General features: G+C 41.1%; 1 protein-coding gene across 4 annotated transcripts in view; it reads right to left on the bottom strand.

Moving 5' to 3' along the window:
• Positions 1-21583, bottom strand: part of JAKMIP2 (janus kinase and microtubule interacting protein 2) — a 158476-nt gene that overhangs the window by 79934 nt on the left and 56959 nt on the right. Inside the window, exon 2 of one of the 4 annotated variants that reach the window (XM_084779101.1) lies at positions 21273-21422. The exons of 2 other annotated variants lie outside the window; for them this stretch is intronic. The gene's annotated coding sequence lies outside the window, so the exon portion shown is untranslated. Of the gene's footprint in view, positions 1-15713; positions 15733-21272; positions 21423-21583 lie in introns of those variants that run through there. One more of the 4 variants, XM_084779103.1, reaches the window with a different exon arrangement.

Below are 21583 nucleotides of genomic sequence, written 5' to 3'. Positions count from 1 at the left end.
CTATTTTAAAAAGGCTGGGCATAGTAATAACATTAGTGAGGTCAATCGTGTGTCAACACTAAGGATAGATATAACAGAACGGTCCAGTAGGAGACAAACCCCTTCTCCTTATAAGCAGAGAACTTGGGTACTCTTCACCATTGGATCTTATTATAAAACCTTTCAGGGATTTCCAGGCAAAATACAGGACTAGAAGCCACCTCTACGTGATTCAGTGAAAGAAATGAGTCTAAATGAAAAACAACAGACTCTGTTCCTGGAAGGGAAAGAGCTAAAGAAACTAGAATGTAGCAAGGGACATCATTTTTTTTTTCCACAAAGAAGCAGCACACACTGCGGAAGCTGCCAACGAAGTCCTCCACCTCATCCTAGACACCGGCACAGCTATCCTTGCTGTGGAGATGCCTCAAAATGAGACCCCTTTGCAGTTATCCTGGAGTTTACTAAGCTGCATCAGCTCCAGTGTTGCCTGGGTGAGTTACAGGGGAGTGTGGAAAGTGAGCTGTTGAACATGGCAAAGGGTCTGGATTTCCCAGGCTGGGAAGATATTTGAAAACGAGAGGGGTGAGGAGGTGGGCAGGCCTTCTACAACCCTTCGAGCCTTAGTCACACATGAGCCCTGAGCTTGGAAAGAATGATCCACAGAATACCAGAGACTAAACTGTAAATGGCAGGTAGGGAGGCCTTAGACCAGGGAATTCTGGGAAGAAGTTGGCTTCCCATGCAGAAACTTCTCTCATAAGGTAGGCCACATAGATTAACTTGTTTGATTTACTGAGAGAGCAGCCTACCCTTCCATCTGTGAAGACAATAAGAAGACGATTCAGGGAAAATAGGAACCAGGTCATCCAGCAAGAAAAAATACTGAGGTTATAATATACCCAGTGGTTTTGGTTATTTGCTTTATTTATTTTCTTATTTTAATTATTATTTTATTTTTTCAGTTTTATGTTTATTTTCAATGTTGGGGATCAAATCTAGGGCCATGCATACTGACACTCTGAGTCTAAGCTAAATCTTCAAACCCTATCATTTTTATTTATATTTTTGTACTCTGTTGTAGCACTGTATAAATAGACTTTTATGTCTTCCCTTTCTTCCTCTAAACCTACTTTTCAGTATGTTCTCTTATGTAAATCATACTTAAGACCCATATAATTTCTTTATCATCCACAGTGTGATCCTTCTTTTTCCCCTTGACCATTCCCTTCTTATTTTACCAATCATCAACACTCTTAGCTTTAAAAAACTATAAACTACATATTCACCAGTCTATACACTGGTACCATTGTCTCTGAATATTATTGGGATACACAAGCTAACACCATGACTTCTGTCAAACCACTACATTTGTTACTGTAGTTAGCTTCCCTGTTATATAGGACAAACAAAAAAGAGTAAGAAAAAGTGAAAAAATAAAGTTGGAGAACAATTTATTCCAACATCTATGCAAACACAAGATGGGGCGAGCACAATCCACTATAACTCGTCTACAAAATCACATGCCCTAAGTATGGGAAGAAAAAGATATAATGGGATAATTGAAATGAGTAGAAAAACTCTCAGAACCCTTTACTTAAAAAATACTCATGAGTACAAAGGTGCCTACAACAAGCAGATGGAGAAAGTAAAGAAGCAAGTCAAGGCTTTGAAAAGAAAGTTGGCAAGGTGGATGAAATGTTCATTAATTTGTTAAAAAAAAAAAACATGGAGGAAAAATTCAGTATCTCAATTGAGACCTAAACAGAAAGTCTAGAAATGAAAGAATTGATCAAGGAAATAAAAAATCACAATAGAAAGCATCATCAATAAGAAAACCAAGCAGAAGAATACATCTGACAGATGGAAGACAAGGCTAAGACAACATTTCTTACATAAGGGAAAACAGTGATGAGAGTGGCCAGAATGCCTAAGCACTCTGAACTATGTTCAAGACACGAAGCAACGAAGCCTCGGAATCAACAGGGAAAAGGGAGCTGAAATAAACTCTAATGTCCAGAGTCAAGTTACTCAGTAAAAACACAGCAGAAAAGTGTCCAAACTATGAGCAAGAAATGGACATGTAAACAGAAGAGGCATGTAGAAGTTCTAATAGGCATGGCTGGAGAAAAATCTCTCTATAACATAGAGTCAAGTGGCCAACACAAAACAAAGAACTAAAATTGAAAGCCCTAATGAGGGGAGGAGGAGAGAGGAGGCAGAAGATATAGCAGGAGGAGAGGAAGTCAGAGAGAGGGAAGTCGTCACGTGGCAGTATGGACCATAAGCACATGGGCATGAGGGCTGGCCTGATAGACCAGAAGCAGCACAGACAGGAATGATTAAGGAATGTGCCTGGCATGGGACCTGTAGATCCCTACGCAGGACCATCAAATGCTGTTATGGAAGGTTCAAGGAGCACACGGCCTTGGTCACAGACCTTTGTGAGTGTTGATGGCTGAGTCTCAGATGCAAATGGCTTTTAAAACAGACGTGTGGATGTGTCGACCCAGACAGCAGCAAGGCACAGGTTCCATGGCTTCTTGGGTCAACAAGAATGCAATGCAATACCAAGCCGCACTGAGACCCCTTTGGAGTCAAAGATATCCATATGCCCTTACTAAGCTCACTGAGCAGTGGTCCCTGGTGGTGAGGAGGTACCCCGGCTTTGGCCCAGGGTTGCCTGGCTGCCAGACACCCACCTCCCTGCTCCCACCCATCCTCACTCTACAGGGGTTTCACAGACAAGGATCACAGATTTCTAGAATGATAATTGGTGTTCTTAATTAATAAATGTCATTAATTTCCCAATATTTAAAAAAGCTGTAATGAAAAAAAGAATCAATCGCTAACTGTCTAAGGACTCTATGGCTGCCACAAAGCCCAGTGACCAACAACTTGAGGAGGAGAGAGTTTATTTCCGTTTATATATTCTGATCATGATCTATTCTGAAGGGCAAGAACACAAGGCAGGGGCTGGAGCAGAGGCCGTGGAAGACTGCTGCTTACTAGCTTTCTCCTCAAGGTTTGCTCAGTTTGCTAAACACCACTTGCCTGCAGATACCATATCTCATGGTCTGGGCCCACCTGCATCAATCGTTAATTAAGAAAATGCCTATAGACTTACCTATAGGCAACCTGGTGAAGGAATTTTCTCAACTGAGGTTCCTTTTCCCACATTTACCTAGGTCTATGTCAAGCTAAAATCTAGCACACCACCAAAAATAAAATAATGCCATATTTCTCATCCTCAACCATAAAGTCATGGGTCAATTAATTTCAAGCTCAGAATATAAATCATGTCCAGCCAATATTTCAACTCCTATCAAAGTTATCTCTTAAAAATAACATAAACTTAATACTAGTCACAGATGTGGCAACAAATCCAAGACATACTTACTGGCAGCAAGTAGTGACAATGAGATATAAAGCAATGCTGTAGAATGTTGAGGTTAGACACAGAAAGTTCTACCTTTCAAGTTACATGATCAATAACTTACTTCATTGCTAACTTAGTTCAGAGGCATCACATAAGCTAGTGGATAAAGGCAGAAACAGGAGGAATGAGTTACTGAGCCACTGCACCATGCTGTTTACACAAACTCCCTCACCTGCTGAGCAGTGTTAATTATACAGAGCAGTGAACTTCCCCCATAAATGCACCCAGGATGTCCAGTGTTGGGGCCCAGGTAGAATGCTGCGTCTGTTGTTGTGGCCTCAGTCCTATCAACCAACTGCAACCGCTGGCACCATGGGCTGTTCATAAGTGTGACACCAACAGGCTCAGAGAAAGTCTGGGCTGTTGAAAAACAAGCACAAGAAGCACACCGGGACACGGTACATATGAGAGTGCCTGGCAGAAGTCGGACCGGGGGACCTGAACCTGACAAATTGAAAGCCCCTTCCTGCCATTGCAAGAGTTAGCTTAAGCTATCCCGGAAGTGTGCTGAGGAACCCAGCAAGGTATTTTGATGGCCCAAGATGTACTCAGGCAAGCGAGCCTTCCAGACTCCTTCAGAGCCTGAGTTGGAGAGATCCCTGCCAGTTGAAAAATTCATCCTTATTTCACCAGGAGCACGATTATAACCTGTTTGGGGAGGGTGGCAGGGGAACTTAGTCCAGGGAACTGTGGAAGAACAGTCTGTGCTCACAGAGATCCTTCTTATCCAGTAGGGAGCACTGACTTAGCTTGTCTGAGTCATGCAAACTGTTAGTCCTCATCAGCCTTTTTTTAAGACAAAGGAAGATATCAACCCAAGAGGTGAGAAAAGGAAATGCTGACCAAGGACGTGATACTATTTCATGCTATTGATTGCTTTTTTTGCATAATTTTTTACTTACTTTCTTTTGTTTCTATTTTTATTTCAATTTAGTACTTTAATGGTTAAGCTGCTATATTTGAACTCATGTCTCAACAAGAAGACTTTTAGTATTTCTCTTCTTTTTCTACGCTTTCCAAAATCTTCTTTTCGGCATTTCTACATCCCCAGCCAGTTGCCTAACGTCACCGGGCCTGCACCTTTTCCAGGACACACGAAATGCACAAGCGTTCTGTGTCACAAGTCAATGGCAGGACTGCTGGTGAACATTAGAATAACCACAGCCGTCATCTCACACATCAGCAGCAGGAAAGAGGAAGACAACCCACCAGGGAGACTCACAGAAAACAACAAAAACAGAAAGAGGAACACAGAGGAGAAAAGTTAAAATGGGAAGAAACATTCATCTCAACAAATGCACAAAGCACAAAAAGGAAGGGCACATATGTGAAACAACAGAGCATTAGGGCACTTCAGCGTCCCCTGCTCAACTCCTCCATATCAGAAAGGCCCTGGGATAGCTACATGTCTGAGGAAGAACTCAGAGTCTGTCTTTAGAAATCACGCAGAGGGCTCAAATAGGCACAGGGACCAAGTATTCTTAATAGCTAAGGGCATTTAAGTAGTGTTTCTGCACTTTAATAAAGAGAAAATTTAATCAAGAAGATATAGAAGCACAAACATTTATTTACTGAATCTAGAAGCTTCCAATTTCATGAAACAAATATCAAAAAGCATATGTGGTGGTACAGTTATAAGACAGTAGCAGATCTGAATCTCACGCTTAGATAGTTCTTCCAAGCTAAAAATTAGCAAAGAAACAATAACCTCAAAGAAAAGCAAACACCTTTGGAGAAACCCTTTCCGGAAGACAATGGACACTTTAAATCTCTGAAGAAAGAAACCGAAAAAGAAGGCAGAAAATGGACATTTGCTCAGCAATGATCTTTGCCACTCCATTCACGATAGCCAGGGAATGAGAATAACCCCAGTGTCCTTCAACTGATGAGTGGATAGTGAAAATGTGGTGCATGTGCACAATGGGATAGCATTCATAAGAGCTCATGAAACATGTAGGTAAATACATAGAACGAGAAAAGGTTACATTGAGTTAGTGACTGGGACTCAGAAAGACCAGTGCCACATGCTCTGCCATTGGCGGTTCCTACATCCAAATCCGCACTTATGAGTGCGTAACCTGGAGTTACCACAGAAACCAGGAAAGTAAAGAGGGAAGGTGGGAGGGGAGCTCTAAGGACAATCGGTTATACGAAAGAAGAAATGGGGGAAATTGAGGAAGTCAGTATAGCCGGAGAGGAAGGGAGAAAGGAAAAATGACATGAGGATTCTTGAAAAAACTCATAAGCAGTTCTTATTTTACATTTATCTAAAAATACCTATAACACATACGTTTATGCCATTTATAACATGCATAGCTAAAGTGAAATGACAACATTGAGGTGGTAATATTCCTCCCAAGAGCCATAGACTAACGAAAATCCTGGTGTGAGGCATGGGTAGTAGGTCAGAGCAGTCCAAGAGATTTCCAAACACTGTAGGCGGCTGCTGTTACTCTTGATTGCCCCCTAGAGGCAATAGAACCTATGTACCAATTGCTAAAGATACTATGCATGTTGGATATAGCACTCTGAGGATTTGAGTTGGATCTGACCTGAAAGCCTTCTTCCACAAGACTGGCTTCCACAGTACCAGAGAGTGATATGCAAGCTTCTAAGGAAGAAAAGTGACCAATAGTCCTACGTGATGTCTATAAACTACAACAATGACCAGTATGACATAATACCCTCCTTTAAAGAGCAATAGTGGCACTTATATCTTGATGCCAACCAACAGCTATGTATCTGGACCCAAAGCTGCTTAACAGAAAGATAATTGTGCCTGGTATTTATCATGGTCAGTAATGTCATGGATCTTAAAAACCCACGAATACCGCTTTCCTAAACCAGTATCATTTCTAACTTTATTTTAAAGACTTTATACCCACATATAAGTGTAGTTCTCACCCCTCATCAAAGAAGCTTATTTTTACAGCTTTACCATTACAGAATCCACAACTAATCAAAATGCAGAGAACAATTGACTGGCCATAGGGTTCCCAACCCCAAGTGGTTGATCTACAATGCAACCCTTATACCCAAGGCTCAGGAAACATCAAGGAAGAGGGGAAAGAAAGATTGTAAAATCCAGAGCACTGGAAGTCCTGCTGTGAGATCTAGCTATGACAGGGAAGTTACACCTATAAAATTTCAACATCTTGCCTGCCTAAATGAGAACTGAATGATTCTTACCAGTTGATATCCTGCTGTAGATGGGTTCTAACCCTTGATAAAAAGGTATAAGCAACTATCAACTGCTGAAAGTGATGGGGTAGTTAGTTTTCCCCAGAAATGAGAACCCCAATTGGCAGTCCAATACAAAGTGGTCAACCCCAGAGACATATAAATATATATATATATCATATATATATATATATATATATATATATATATATATATATATTTAGGCAACACTGATGGGACTCAGTATGTTGTATTTATATGTATGTGTGTGTACACACACATATACACGGACACACACACAGACACACACACACACAGACACACACACACACACACACACATATATATATAATGGTTAAGGAAGAGGAGGTTGTGAATTTGGGAGGTAGCTGGGATGGGCAAGGGTGGACCTAAGAGTACTAGAGAAAAGACAAGGATGGTAGAAATGATGTAATTATATTTTAATTAAACAAAGAAGTAGAAAATATAAGGTACCAGAATAAATGTGAAATGAAAGCAAATGGATTCTTACTGGGAGAGGAAATGAGACCAACCAGGATTCAGAGGGAAGGGAGACAGGAGCAGAAGAGGAGGGCAAGGAACAACTGCATGACAGTGCCATTGTGAAACCCATTACTTTGTATGCTAATTTAAAAATCAATAAAGTTTTTAAATTGTGTAGTTGGTTTGCATACAACAAGATTATGTACTAATTTTATTTGCTATAATTTGTAAAAGTTTGGTGCTTTTCCTACATTTAAAATTGGAGTAACCAAAAATATAATTACAGATTTTAGTATCTTAAAAATAAGTGCACTCAGAAGCCAGGTGGAAAGACCAACCTTGAGCAACTACTAATTGTGTGACCTTGAACATCTTAACTCCTTTCAGCTCAGCTTTCAACTTCTGCCTCCTGGGGAGCTGTTGGATGGACTAGGCTAAGGCATGCAAAGCCATGCGGATGGGACATTTAACCATCACCATCCCAGCTAGATGTCTGACATTATAACAGCATGGTGAATAGCCACTGAGGCACATCAGTGTAGCTCTGTCTATGTCAGAGCATCTGAAAGTAATGGATAAAATGGGTGGGTGGTGTATGGGACCACAGATGGTAAAGACATTTTGTCCACGTTTCATAATAGGAAAAGATGGTGGTCTTAATAAATAGTTTTGTTTCAGCAACAGGAAAGGAATATATAATTTAATATTAAAAAAGCACAAAATGGAAGCTTCCATATGACCTGTTTCCATTCTTTATAAAGGTCTTAGTTTGTTTATTTTGTGCTAATTTGTTAAGTTCAAGTTTTAGGGCCTGTGAAGTAACAATGTTGGTAAAAGTGCCAGCTGACAGGACTGGTAACTTGAACTTGATCCTAGGATGGTGTGGTGGAAGGAGAGAGCCAACTCTTGTAAGTTGTCTTCTGACTTAGAAACACACACACATACACACACACAGATACATACACACATATACAAACACACATACATATACACATAAACAGACAAACACACATAAACATACACACACATACAAACATACACACAAATAAATAAGGGATTAACTAAACAAAATGTAATGAAATGGGGAAAACAACTTTAGTTCTAGACTTGTGAAGTCAACATTTTGAGGGACTATAAATGTCTCCTGTTAACTGACAGTTTTAACATGCAGAATCGAAACCAATTTAAAAGTAGAATTTCTGTTCAGATAAATTGTGTTTGGAAAAGTGAAAAACCCATTAAGCATATCCTTGGTGTGTGCCCTTCTCAAATAATTCCCTTCTCCTAAAACCATCGAAGGCTTTTGTTGATGAAACGGTTTTAGGGCCAATTAGTGTGTTGATCTTTGAAGATCATAACAACCAGGCTAGAAGGTGACTCTTCTGAAATCAAATTATGATCAGTCTTGTCCAATCTAAAGTTTAATGTGGAATATTCTGCTGGTAACCACTACCACCCATGCTAGAGAAATACCAGAAGTGAAACATTCCCTCGATCTTCTATTTTGGCTGGAGAGGGCAAGGGGGCTGCCAGCAGCTCTGTCTCCTTTTGGATCACTCCTATTCAATTTGTGTAGTTAATCATGGGCTGACATTCATATCCTGCACAACTAAAATAAAACAAGTGTGACTCTGCAGTGGCCCCTCCACCCCACAAGCCATCATTATGCTAGGCTAGGCCTTCCTGAGTTGAAGAGGCTCTGTGGAAAAATGAGCTGCCAACAAGACGCTTCCTGGTCCCGTTAATTGTCTAGTGAAATTGATAGGCTGTGCTTGTCAACCCGGCTGCTTGCCACTCTTCCTGCCTGCCTCCCTCTGTCCTTCCACATGGCTGGCTGCTTCCACCTGCAGCCTTTCTGGTTTAACATGTAATTTGGCCCCTTGATTATGCATCCCTCATAGGGCCCTCTGAAACCCTGAAAGGCTACTTTCTTCCCTCAAACGTTTCTTAGTATTGTTGAGTTACTCCTCTGTGTTCTTAAAAGGTCAGAGTTAATCTGATGGAATATACAGGAAAACAAACAAACAAACAAATTTAAAACCAATGAAAGAAAACAAAGCTCGGGGAACTAAACTGTTCTCTAAGGAACAGAAATTAAATGTTTCCTGTCATTTGGGGGCAAATAATGTACCTACGGATTTGATATTTGTTGTGTTTAAGTTGCTACCTCACAGGCTGACTGACTTGGAGCACATAGTAATAAATGTACAAGCAAGTGGGGCACTTTGTTTTATATGTGGCCATTTTTAGAAGTCATGTCCAGATGACTTTCTCTCCTTGTTCTCAAATAAGGGATGCATATTAGTGATCCAAGCCAGACATGATAAATACTGAGGCCCAGGAAGCCTATGGAATGAATTGGGGGTGGGGGCTGGATTCGGCAGCTCAGAAAGCTGCCAGTGATCCAAGGCAATTAAGTGCTCTCTAACAATAGCTAAAAAAAGAAAGAAAGGAAAAATATATTTAGCAGTAGATAGAATAAAGAAGAAAAAGAAAAATGACTTGAAATTGCCTGGCTTCTATCCATGAGCACTGCAGGAGATGGAGCTCAGTTAAGGATGTGGGCTTTATTTCCTTGGACTAAAGATAGCTGTAGTGTATGATGGGCATAGGATTAATGGTTTTTCTTAGGCTGCAGTTTGGTTTTACCAGTTCCCACATTTCCTGTCTAGAGCACCAGATGAATCAGCTTCTGTGTGAGGCCTCCATGCTACACGAATGGCTCTGCTCCAACTGCAGCGTCCCTTGCCTGGGCTTTCGGCCCAATATTTATGCTCCTTCCCAGCTTCTGAGAAGCAAAGATAGGCTTGTTTTTCTCTTTTCTTTCCCTATTGTTCCATAAATAAATTGTGTGTGTGTGTGTGCGCGCATGTTAGAGGGAAAGAGGGAGAGCAGGGGGAGGGAGGGACGGGTGGATAAAGGGAGGGATGGATGGAGGGAGGAAGGGAGGGATGGGTGGATGGAGGGAGGGAGGGACAAAGAGAGGAGGGAACACAAGCTGAGAAACTTTATTATATACTGATTTATAGAAGCTGAGATCCAAATGCTGGCGTTGTCTCCTTGATTTATATAGAGACATAAGTTATACATAGATTGAAATACTTTTTTCTGACAAGATTATACAGAAAAATCCTTAATTCTATGTATTACATTATACATTTTAAAGCCCTAGCAGATCCAGTGACAAAAATAGGAGTGTAATATTATGACATTTGCTTCCATTTTAAAGGAGACAAAAGCATCACAACATTTCATGGAGATTCCCTCTTATACGCAGGATGGTGTGCCGTTCTTCAGATCACTGCTTCGATAAAGGTTAAGCACCCACAAGCATAATAAGAAAATGGATCCCTTATGGACACTAAGCAAACTCAGAAGGCACAAACCAAACACCAGCAAAGTTTAAGTACAAAGCTGACAGAGGCTGGCATGCTATCCCACTTCAGGGAACTGTCATTCATTTCTGCTTTCTAAAGTTGTAGACAAGGAGTAGTAAAGCCATCAATACATCACATGCTGGCATTGATTCCCTGTAGCCCACAGAACAATACCTCCTCTACCACAGTCTTCACATTATCACAATATCTGTTGATGATGTTTCATGCTACAGAATGTATTTACTGCATACCTTTTCCCATCATTGACCCACACCCTCTTATTCTCAGTGGCCTTAATAATGCTGTGACCCTAATATAATAAAGCATGTGAAATATATACCCAATTGTTACATGCTGTAGAAGAAACAATATTGAACAGCATGCTTCACTGTAGGACAGGGGATTATTTGAGGAAAACAAAGCTAGAAAGGTAGTTTAGGCCAAGGAAAGGCCTCACTAAATGAGCTGTACAGGTGCCAATGTCTGTGACCCATGCAGATGGTATGCTAGCAAGTCAAGCTGGGCTGCAGTCAGAACACCATTACAACTGTTAAACAAGATAGAATCAGACTCTAGCCTGAGGTCAATGTGGAGAAAGATAAAGGTAGAGAGATTTCCAGGGAAAGAAAAATAATTAGAGGCTACATCCTCGCAAGTTATATTTATGGGTGGATGAGAGAAGTCTTTACAATAGAGATGGATACAGGAAGAGAGAAATAATGGGGTTAGAAAAAGGGGTAATGGGTTGGTATAGGGAGGAGTGGCTTGTGGAATAGAAGGATCTGAGAAAAATGTTTATGGAACATTTTATCAGCTTTAGAAATTTCACCTTTAATTATCCAATAACAATAGCAAAATTCAATAAGACATTCCAGAAGCCAACAGATCTTCTATGACATATTGGTTGCTATCCTTCTTTCTGTGACAAAACACATGAAAAAGCCAGTGTAATGAAGGAAGGGTTCATTTCAGCTCACACTGCACAATCCATCACGTTGGAAAGGCATGGAAGCAAGCGAGTAGGATGGATATTCACATTGCACCTCCAGGAACAAGGGAGGGAGGGGGAGGGGGAGAGAGTAGGGGCTTAATCTAGGACCTCAGCCCACTGATGGAACCATCCACACTTACGGACTTACCATGGGTTTACCTCTTCGGCTAAACCAGATGTGCTCCACCTTTTGGGTTCTCTGGACTATAATGAACAATGAACAGTTGTCTTGGGCCCTGCATCAACCTTTCCAGAAACTCAGGGAGATGTTTCCACAGTGGTTCTAAATCCCATCAAACTGACAATAAAGTTAACAAGCACACATGGTTTACGTTAGATAAGAACCAAGACGTGCTGACCAGTGAGTATTGGAGGCAGGAAACAAACCCTAATGCTTCTTTAAAAGTAGAACTTATTTCTTATGGGCAGCCTGAATGAAACCATGTTCCCAAGAGAAAGGAAAGACAACCTGCACTATAAGAGTACTCAGCTGGCATGCTTATTTCAAGCTTCTTATATGTGAACTAAGGGGAAACCATCTCCAGACGCGGAGCCACAAGCCATCCTTCATGGCAGTGCAGGATCAGAATTCATCCTGTCTATATTAGTAGAAAATATTTGTCTGATAACTGTGCTCTGAGAGGCTCCACCCAGCAGAGGATTGAAACTGACGCTAAGACTTGCAGCCAAATATGGGGTGGAGCTTGGGTAGCCTTGTGGAAGTGTGAGGGGAAAGATAGAAGGACCTGAAGGGGGCAAGACCTCCACGAGAAGACCAACAGAGTCAGCTAACCTAGGCCCATGGGGGCTCATAGAGACCAAAGTACCAACTAAAAAGCATGCATGGCCTGGACCTAAGCCTCCTACATATATGTAACTGATGGACAGCTTGGTCTTCATGGGGGTTCCATGGCACCTCCTATTGGATCACTTCCCTCTAGATGGGCTGCACTCATCTAAGATGCACTGCATGGAATTTCTAGGAGAAAATTAGAAAATAGGAAGGAAATAATATTTGAGGAGAGAGCAGCAGCTTCAGAATTAAGTTCCTGTGAGAGGAGATTCAGCTTTTTTCTCTTTCTTTTTCTTTCTTTCTTTCTTTCTTTCTTTCTTTCTTTCTTTTGTTTCTGGTCAAGGCCAATCTCAGGCTTTTAGTTCCCATCAAGAGCCAAGAATCAGAAAGTCTGCAAGGAGAAAGCCACTGCAGATCATGCCCTTCTGTGATCTCAGTCCCCTTGTCTCCTCACATCTGCAGCTCTCCACCTTCTAAAGTGATATTCTCCAGCCTTCTTTAATTGTTCTGAGGGAAAGCATGGAACTGTGGGTAACTTCTTCATTTCAAGAGAAGGTTGAAATTTAGGATAGAGACTCGTCTCTGATGTTGGGGCATGTGCAGTAGGTTGTACCTTTTTATGAAGATCAAAGAATAAGTTCATCTACTTCTGAATCAGAGAAACTGGGTTCTGTCCTGGCCAAGGGCCAGGGAATTTTAAAGGTGAAGAGGGTACTGATACCTTCGCTTGCCCTCAACATGAATGTTAACAGAAATGGTGGAGTTGGCTTGAAAATAACACCTTCTGCTTAGAAAAGGTGGGATTTCCGTGATCCTGGTGTGGTTCTACTGTGGTGTGATTGCTAGTATCCCCTCCCACACATTTATATGCTGAAACCGAGCCCCTCAGTACTGGTGTTAAGATAGACATCAGGTCTTGATGGCAGGGGTTAGGTCATGAGTGTGTGCCACTCTCACAAATGCTGCCATTGATGCAAGAGTCTTAGGATGAAGATGCAGGAAGGTGTCGTCTGAGGGGAGTGTGCTCTCACCAGATAAATGTTCTGGTGCACTGATGGTGGGCTTCCTAGCCCCAAGGATGTTGAGCAATTAATTCTGCTTATGAATGATCCAGTCTAAGGTATTTTGGATCAGCAGTTTGAAAAGATTAAGATGTGACTGGCCATTCAATTTGTTTTCCTATCACCTCTCCATTCTTTTAATAATAGAACCACCTTAAATTATCATTACTCTTCAATTCTAATTTGTGTGTTTTCTGTAGAGGCAAATACCTTTCCCTGCCACCTCTCTCCTGCCCACCTAGAAGAATGATTTACATGCAAATAATCCAAATATGCTGCTTTTAGGACAGACTTCTCCTCCTCTTCCTCCTTCTCTCCCTCTTCCTCTTCCTCCTCTCACTCCTCCTCTTCCTCCTTCTCCTTTCTTCTTCTTTTTCTTCTCCTCCTTTCTTCTCACCCTCTCTCCTTTCTTTCTTCTTTCTTCTTCTTCTTCTTCCTTTTCCTTCCCTTCCCCCTCTTCTCTCTGACTTTTTTCTTGTAAAACATAATTCCTGGAGTTTGGTTAGAATTGTTTTGCTGGAGTGAATGGGACCTTACTCTGAACTTGATAGAACCAACCTTACATAACAAGAAAAGAACTAACCCATGGAAGACCGCAGAAGCCAAAAGGAAGAGACTGAGGGGAAGGAAGACACAGACGGATGAACCACGCATGCCTGAATGCACCTTGGTCTCTGTACCCAAGATTTCCTTTTCACAAGATAAAAATTACCTTCCCTGTTTATATTAGATATCTCTAATATATCTGTTTCTGAGACTTCTGACTACCATCCTTTAGAAATTTTGACATGGATGGAATTTTCTTGCAACAGGAATGTAATCACAGACACAAAAACAAAACAAAAACAAAACAAGACGAAAAACAGCAAAAGCCAAACTATCCTACAAAAGCCAAACTACAGAACTTCAATATTGTAACAAAGGCAGAGATGGAGAAAATCCTCGTGGGAATGCTTGATTTGTTTCCAGTCTCACTATGAGTTAGTGGCAAGTGTAATGTGAATACTCAGGACTCATATATTTGCCTTCACTAAGAACCAGCAGGAGTGAATTTTCCATTTCTCCCACATCATCTCACTACTGGGATTTTGTTGTTAAGAAAATAAATGCAGGGTCTCTCCCACAATAGCAGTAGTCAAGGTATGAGATATCAGTCAATGGATAGGATGAATCACTCTTCTCAAAGACTTCATTAAATATTGGCAATCAATTGGCCTCTTTCTGGAGCCCTCTGTAAATCAATCTGCACAGTCACTACTCAACAGTGAAATCTGGAGGAGGATTCACTTCCTTGACTTCTAAATATGACTATCAATAATCATGTGTAGCCAACATCATTGCCTATTGGGACTTTGAATACAGACTGCAGTGGGGGGTTAAGAAGCTCCTTCAATGAAGCAACACATTCTGTGACTATGCAGAGTCAGTCATTGGCCTGTGGCAGCTGGGTTCCTTTATGCCCCAGAAAGGCGCTACATTTATTTGATTGAGCTAGGTAGAGAAAGTAGCACCAATATCATAATACAGTGAGAATAAGTTGCAGGCAAACAACTGCACACAAATCAGGCATGCTAATTTATCTTATCATCGTCTATGCCCAGGAAATGTGTGCTCAATTGATGCTGAAAGACAGAATATTTCTCTACTCTTAATGATAATTGTGCTGAAAAGCAGAATATTTCTTTGCTCTAAAATGATAATTGTCCTCTGATTTCTTGGTTGCTCAATAAACCCAGTAAGGTGCATCAATGACTTCTATTGCTCAAGCTGAATTTGAACTGTAAAGTTTTAAAAAGTCATTTGTTTTCTGCACCTAAATAGTAGTTTCCTATAGTGGGCTGGGAGTTCAGAGAACACTTCACTCCTAGACAATAACTGGCTAAGTAGGGAACATATTAAAGGACCTCAGTGACCCTTGGCAGAACCCTGACAAACTTTAGCTTCAACTTTGAGATATTCAAAGTGAGAACAGTTGACAAAGTGAGATCTATGCTAAATACCAGTACAGAAGTGTTGTGACCAGCTGATCTAAGGATTAAGCTTAGCACTAGGAGATTCTTATTCATTTTGACATAGAAAAGAGAAAGAAGAGAGGTTCAAGATTATATACAATTAAGAATTTTCAATTTGCATTTTAAAAACACGTGTTAAAAGCAAAGTCAGGACAAGGATGTATCTCAGTCTGTACTGTGCTTGCTTTGTAAGTACAGAGACATTACCTGGAGATACAGTATGTTATCACTGCCCATATTTTCTCCTCTTTTCTGTCATACCTGGGACTGTTAACAGTCCAACAAAGAGTGTTTATATAGTACATAAGAGTTAAGAGAAAATATTACTATTATTTTGCTAAATGGACATAACGTTAAAAGGACTCCTAATGACTTACTGCTATGCACATAGATCAGTGCATCTCTCAACCATCATCAGAGAAACATCTTCTTGCAGTAAATGCCAATCAACACAGAGAACTCCAACTGGTCCATGTGCAGAGAACAAGAGAGTAAGGAGCGTTTAGCGCTAGATAGAACATCTGTACCACGGCTCATGGGTCTTCACTGAAGAAGGAACAGAACTACTGCAATAGTCAAGTGGTACATGACTTCAAAGAAACCAGTGTTTTCTGGAAACAAAAGGGACGTTGTGCATAGGAACCCACAGGAGATGTGACAGCATGCAAGAGACATGGGAAAGCTCAGGACAGACAGAAGCCCGGTATGGAGGAAGGAAGGTAGGCATCAAGTCCCATTCCTACCTGAGGAGCTATGGTCATATGTGACAACCTTCTGGGAAAAGAAGAGTAAGTTTTCTGTAATGGTAAGACTCCTTTGGTCAACGAAACTACAAGGTGGGCCCCAAACCCAAGAGTAGTTAGCGCACACAGAGTAGCCTAGATGATATTTAAAATATCAAAAGTCACACCCATGAAGTCTTATCAACATGATGTGCAAGCATGGGCTGAACAAGAATGACAACTAACGTATGTGCCAAACTGAACAGAGAAAGCCTATGGGGCCTCAACCCTACACAAAGAACTACTGGCAATTAAGGAAAGTTGGGAGCAGGCAACGTTACCATTCCGCAGGGGAAAGCATACATACTTTCTGTCCAGTGCCAAACAGCCAGCCTTGAAAACATACATATAAGTAACATTATGCAGAATGAACAGATTATAGTTAAGAATATACATACACCTACATCCATGAAATACATCCATCCATGAGATTACAATTAGTGAAAAATGAGGCCATGATTTTGAAGGAGAGCCAGGAAAATATCTATGGAAAAGAGGAAAGGAAGGGAAAATGTAATTATATTATAATCTCAAAAGTAAAGATAAATAACATTTTAATTCTTTTTTAAGAGAAGTTGAGTAGCAATGGATCCAAAAACCCCAATGGATTCAAAGGGGTGGACTTGATCAAATACACGGTATGGAATTCCCAAAGAATTAATTTAAGGTGCATGGTATGGTGAGTTGTGCTTGTAATCCCAGGGTTGGGAGGTAAAAACGGAGGATCACTAACAAATAACTCAAATATAACTGATGAGCTCAGTGATAAGTTTCACTGACAATGTCTCTAATGGATGCAAATGGTGTCTCTGAGAATGACACCAAAGGATGTCCTCTTACATCATGCATACACATGTGCATGGACATGCATGAATATGCAGTCAAACATAAAAGAATATATCTGTATATTATATATACATACTGTGACGACTGACAGTTTGAAACTGCAATTGTATATTTTTACACAGAATTAAAAGGTCTTACAAAGCCAGATGTGATGGTGTGCATCTTTAATCCCAGCACTCAGGGAGGCAGAGGCAGAGGAAGGTGGATCTCTGTTCTCTGTGAGTTTGAAGCCAGCCTGGTCTACAAAGTGAGTCCAGGAAAGCCAGGCTACAGTGAGAAACCCTGTCTCAAAACACACACACACACACACACACACACACACACACACACACACACACACGGGAAAAAAAAAGAAAAAATTACTGTTTTGTGCAGATGTGAAGAAACACATCTGCTTCCTGATGGGAGTGTAAAGTTACATATGTTTATGCAGGGAAATGTGGCAACATCCTTCACAACTGACTGATGGTTTTAGGAATTTATGTTGCAGATATAACATCCCATGTGGAGAACGATTTTGTAAAATGTATTTATTTACTCATACTGCATCCTGATTGCAGCCCTCTCTCCTTTCCTCCCAGTCCTCCCCTTGCACCACCACCCCCATTTTCTTCTCTCCTCCTCCTCAGAGAAGGGGGAGGTCTCCCATGGGTACCAACCTGCCCTGGCACATTAAGATCCTGCAGGACTAGGCACATCCTCTCCCACTGAGGCCAGACAAAGGCAGCTTAGTTAGGGAATGGGATCCAAAGGTAGGCATCAGAGTCAGAGAAGGCCCTCTCTCCAATTGCTGGAGGATACACATGAAGACCAAGCTGTGCATCTGCTACATATGTGCAGGTACCTGGGACCAGTCTATGCATGCTCTTTAGTTGGTAGTTCAGTCTCTGTGAGCCTCCGTGGGTCAAGGTTACTTGACTCTGTAGGGTCTTCCTGTGGAGTCCTTAATCCCTATGGCTCCCTCAACCATTCCTCTGCCCTGCCCCAGACAACTCTTCCACAGGTCTCCCTGAGCCCTGTCTAATGTTTGGCTATGGCTCTCTGCATCTGTTTCCATCAGCAACTGGGTGGTGAAGCCTCTCAGAGGAGTTATGCTAGGCTTCTGTCTACAAGCATAGCAGAGTAACATTGACAGTGTCGGGGATTGGTTCTCCCCCATGGGATGGTTTTCAAGTAGGGCCAGTCTTTTGTTGGCCATTCCTTCAATATTTGCACCATCTTTGTCCATGCACATCTTGTAGGCAGGACAAATTTTGGGTGAAAGTTTTCTTTGTTGGATTGGTGTTCTTATCCCTCCATTGGAAGGCCTGCTTGGCTACAGGAGGTGGCTACTTCAGGCTCCATATCCCCCACTGGTAAGAGTCTCAGCAAGGTGACCTCCACAGACTTCCTGGGGCCTCCTGTATCCAGGTCTGGAAAGTCTCAGAGATGACCCCCATCTCCAGTTTTGGTTCTCTCACCTGGCCCTCTTCACCCTGCTCTGCTGGACAGGTTTTGAAGAAAGGAGAACTCTCCTCCAGTGCTTGTAAGGGTGAAAACTTGTACAACCACTTTGGAAATCAATCTGGCACTTTCTAAGAAAATTGGGTATAGTTCTACCTCAAGACCCAGCTATACCACTCCTGGGCATATACCATACCACAAGGACCTTTGCTTGACTATGTTCATAGCAGCTTTATACATAAATGGTCAGAAACAGAAAACAACCTAGATGTCTCTCAACTGAAGAATGGATACATTTACATAATGGAATACTAACCAGCTACTAAAAACAAGGGCATCATGAAATTTCCAGGCAAATAGATGTAACTAAAAATGATCATCCTGAATGAGGTAACACAAACCCAAAAAGACATGCATGACATATACTCACTTATAATTGGATATTAGTCATAAAGTATAGATAACCATGGCACAATCCACAGACACAAAAAAGCTAAGTTACAAAGAGGGTCCAAAGGAGGATGCTTGACTCTTCCTCAGAAGGGGAAACAAAATAGGGGTGGAGACTAGGAGAATGATTTTTCTAACAGCCCAGTCCTAGCATGTTAGTAGCTTCACAGTCAAACACTAGAGGTAGCTGAACTGCCAATATATATAAGAAGATATTTCTAATTGAGTAGCTGTGGTTAGGAATAAAAATGAATAAATAAAATTCAGGTTACATGGGAAAAATCTCAAAATATTTTTTAAAAGAAAGTGTTTTATAGAAATAAATTACATGGCTAATTTATAAAAGGGCACGCTCAAAAATGCTGCTGGCTTTTCCCTGAGACTGTGTGTGACACATAGTTGAAAGGCATCTGTACTGTTGCCAGGAGCATGACCATGTCGAAAACTCCAACGCCTCAGGTTAATGGGAATGGAAAACCTTTCTCTGGGTGGGGCTCAGAGAAAAAGCAACGTCTTCTTCTAGTCCAAGAATGGATGTTACCAATAACTGCTATTTACCTAAAAGCAGTGAAGGGCTGAAGAGGTAGCTCAGTGATTAAGGGTACTTGTTCTGAAATCATAAGGTCTGGAGTTCAGACCGCAGAACCCCAACAAGCTAAGTGTGGTGGTCTTGATGGGAATGACCCCAGAGTTCCTATGTCTGAATGCTTGCATGCCAGTTTATAGTACAGTCTGGGAAGGATTAGAAGCTGTGGCCTTGTTTCAGGAGGTGTGTCACTGAGGACAGGCTTTGAGGTTCTCATATGTCCACAATATTTTTTGAAAGCAGTCTCTGCCTGGTGCTTATAAATCAAGATGTGGCTCTTAGCTGTTGCTCCAGAACCATGTTTTCCTGCCTGCTGCTATGCCCTCCCAATGATGGTGACAGACTCTGAAAGTGTGAGCTCCAAATAAAATGCTTTCTTCTTTAAGTTGCTTTGGTTGTGGTGTCATGTCCTGCATGTACAAACAACACGATCTCTGAGGGATCTACTGCCCTCATCTGGCCTCCACATGCACACAGACATGTATATAACCTATACATACAGAAGTGCACATATTCACACACACACACACACACACACACACACACACACACACACACACACCTTTAAAAGATGTTACTGGGGCTATACAGACAGCTTAGCATCTAAGAGCACACTCACTGCTTTGTCAAAACACCAGAGTTCAGTCCCCAGAACCCACATGACATAGATCACACACACATGTAACTCCACCGCCAGAGGGCTGTGTCCCCTGTGTGCATCTAAACTCAAGGGGACCTACTCTGTTGCACACAGATATATACACATAAACAAAAATAATAAAAATAAGTCCTGGAACTATCATAGATACTTTAGAATATTACAGGGACACAGATACTCTGCTGCAACATATGCTTTTATGATTCTTAGAACACATGCTTGAACTCCAAAAACATGAAAGTCAAATAAAGACCCTAAGATGAAGAGGTTTAGATTTTCTAAAAGGCAAAGTGTCAAGAAGAAGAAAAACTTGACAATTCAAGTGTAAAAATCGAGAGTTCCCAAATCTAGTCTTGGCTTCTTCACATGCAAGCTGGATGACCTTGAGAAAAGTCGATTATTAATAATTTCTGAGGTCCTATTTGCTGGTGTGCAAAATGACGGCAAATGATAACTGTGCTATCTTTCTCTTGTGCCTCTGTGAGGTACATTTAGAGAATAGATGAGACCAGATGAGAAAGCAGCTTATATAGATCTGCACAAATGAAGGCAGCACTTTTATCCCCATATCAGGGACTTAATGGGATTAGGTTAGATATTATGGCAACATGAATTTAGAGCTCACCAAGGCTTTGCCAAAAGAAAACATAAAATAAAATGATAGATGTGATGGAAAACAGCTCTGAAAACATAATTACATTATGCAAATGTACAGTACTATTATTTTACGTCTTGATGCGGGTTTCTGAGGCAGTTATAAATGTCTTGGTAACAAATGAATGCTTCCGAATGGTAGAGTGCCTCTGTGCTATTTCCTACTTAAGCCAAAGCCATAGGTTCTTAAATCTTTCTGAATGTTACTGACTGCTGTTGAAGAGGTAATTGTTAAATATAAACTAGTAACAGCAGCACATGAATGGGTCTACCCTAAAAAATAACTTTAAAAAAATCTCAGTAGCTTAAAGACCATGAGTTCAATGGCAAACACGGATACAGTGGTTAAGGCTAAGAAGGCAAGTGCTTGTGCCGGTGACTATGGAAACATACAATCGAGACGCAGCCTATAGTTTAAAGTCATACTGAAGGAGATGCTACTGCGTAGGGATCCTTACAATAAGCTGGAATGGTCTTTAAATTTTCTGATTTGTTAATATATTCAACAAGTACTCGCTTTTGCTCTCTGTGACAAACACTCAGTCTGTGGCCCCTTGATGAGGTTTGTCCACTCCCAAGTACTCACTTTTGCAATTGGGCACTTCACTTCGAAGTGAGGACTCAGCAGTGAATACGAAGGATAAGTTTCCTTCCTTCTCAGACATCTCTATAGGTAGATAAAATGGATGTTAAGGAGCACACGGGAAGGGCTGAATGTTGATACAGTATAGACAGGTTAAAGAAACAAACAGCCACATGATTTGGGGGAAATCCAATTTTCTTAAGCTCCAATTTCCTTATTGGCACAAAAGGAATAGGATTATCACT

The sequence above is a fragment of the Acomys minous genome, assembly GCF_964271855.1.
Source record: "Acomys minous genome assembly, chromosome: 4".
NCBI lineage: Eukaryota > Metazoa > Chordata > Mammalia > Rodentia > Muridae > Acomys > Acomys minous.
The sequence above is the reverse complement of the archived record's forward strand: the minus strand, read 5'-3'. Positions and strand labels throughout refer to the sequence as shown.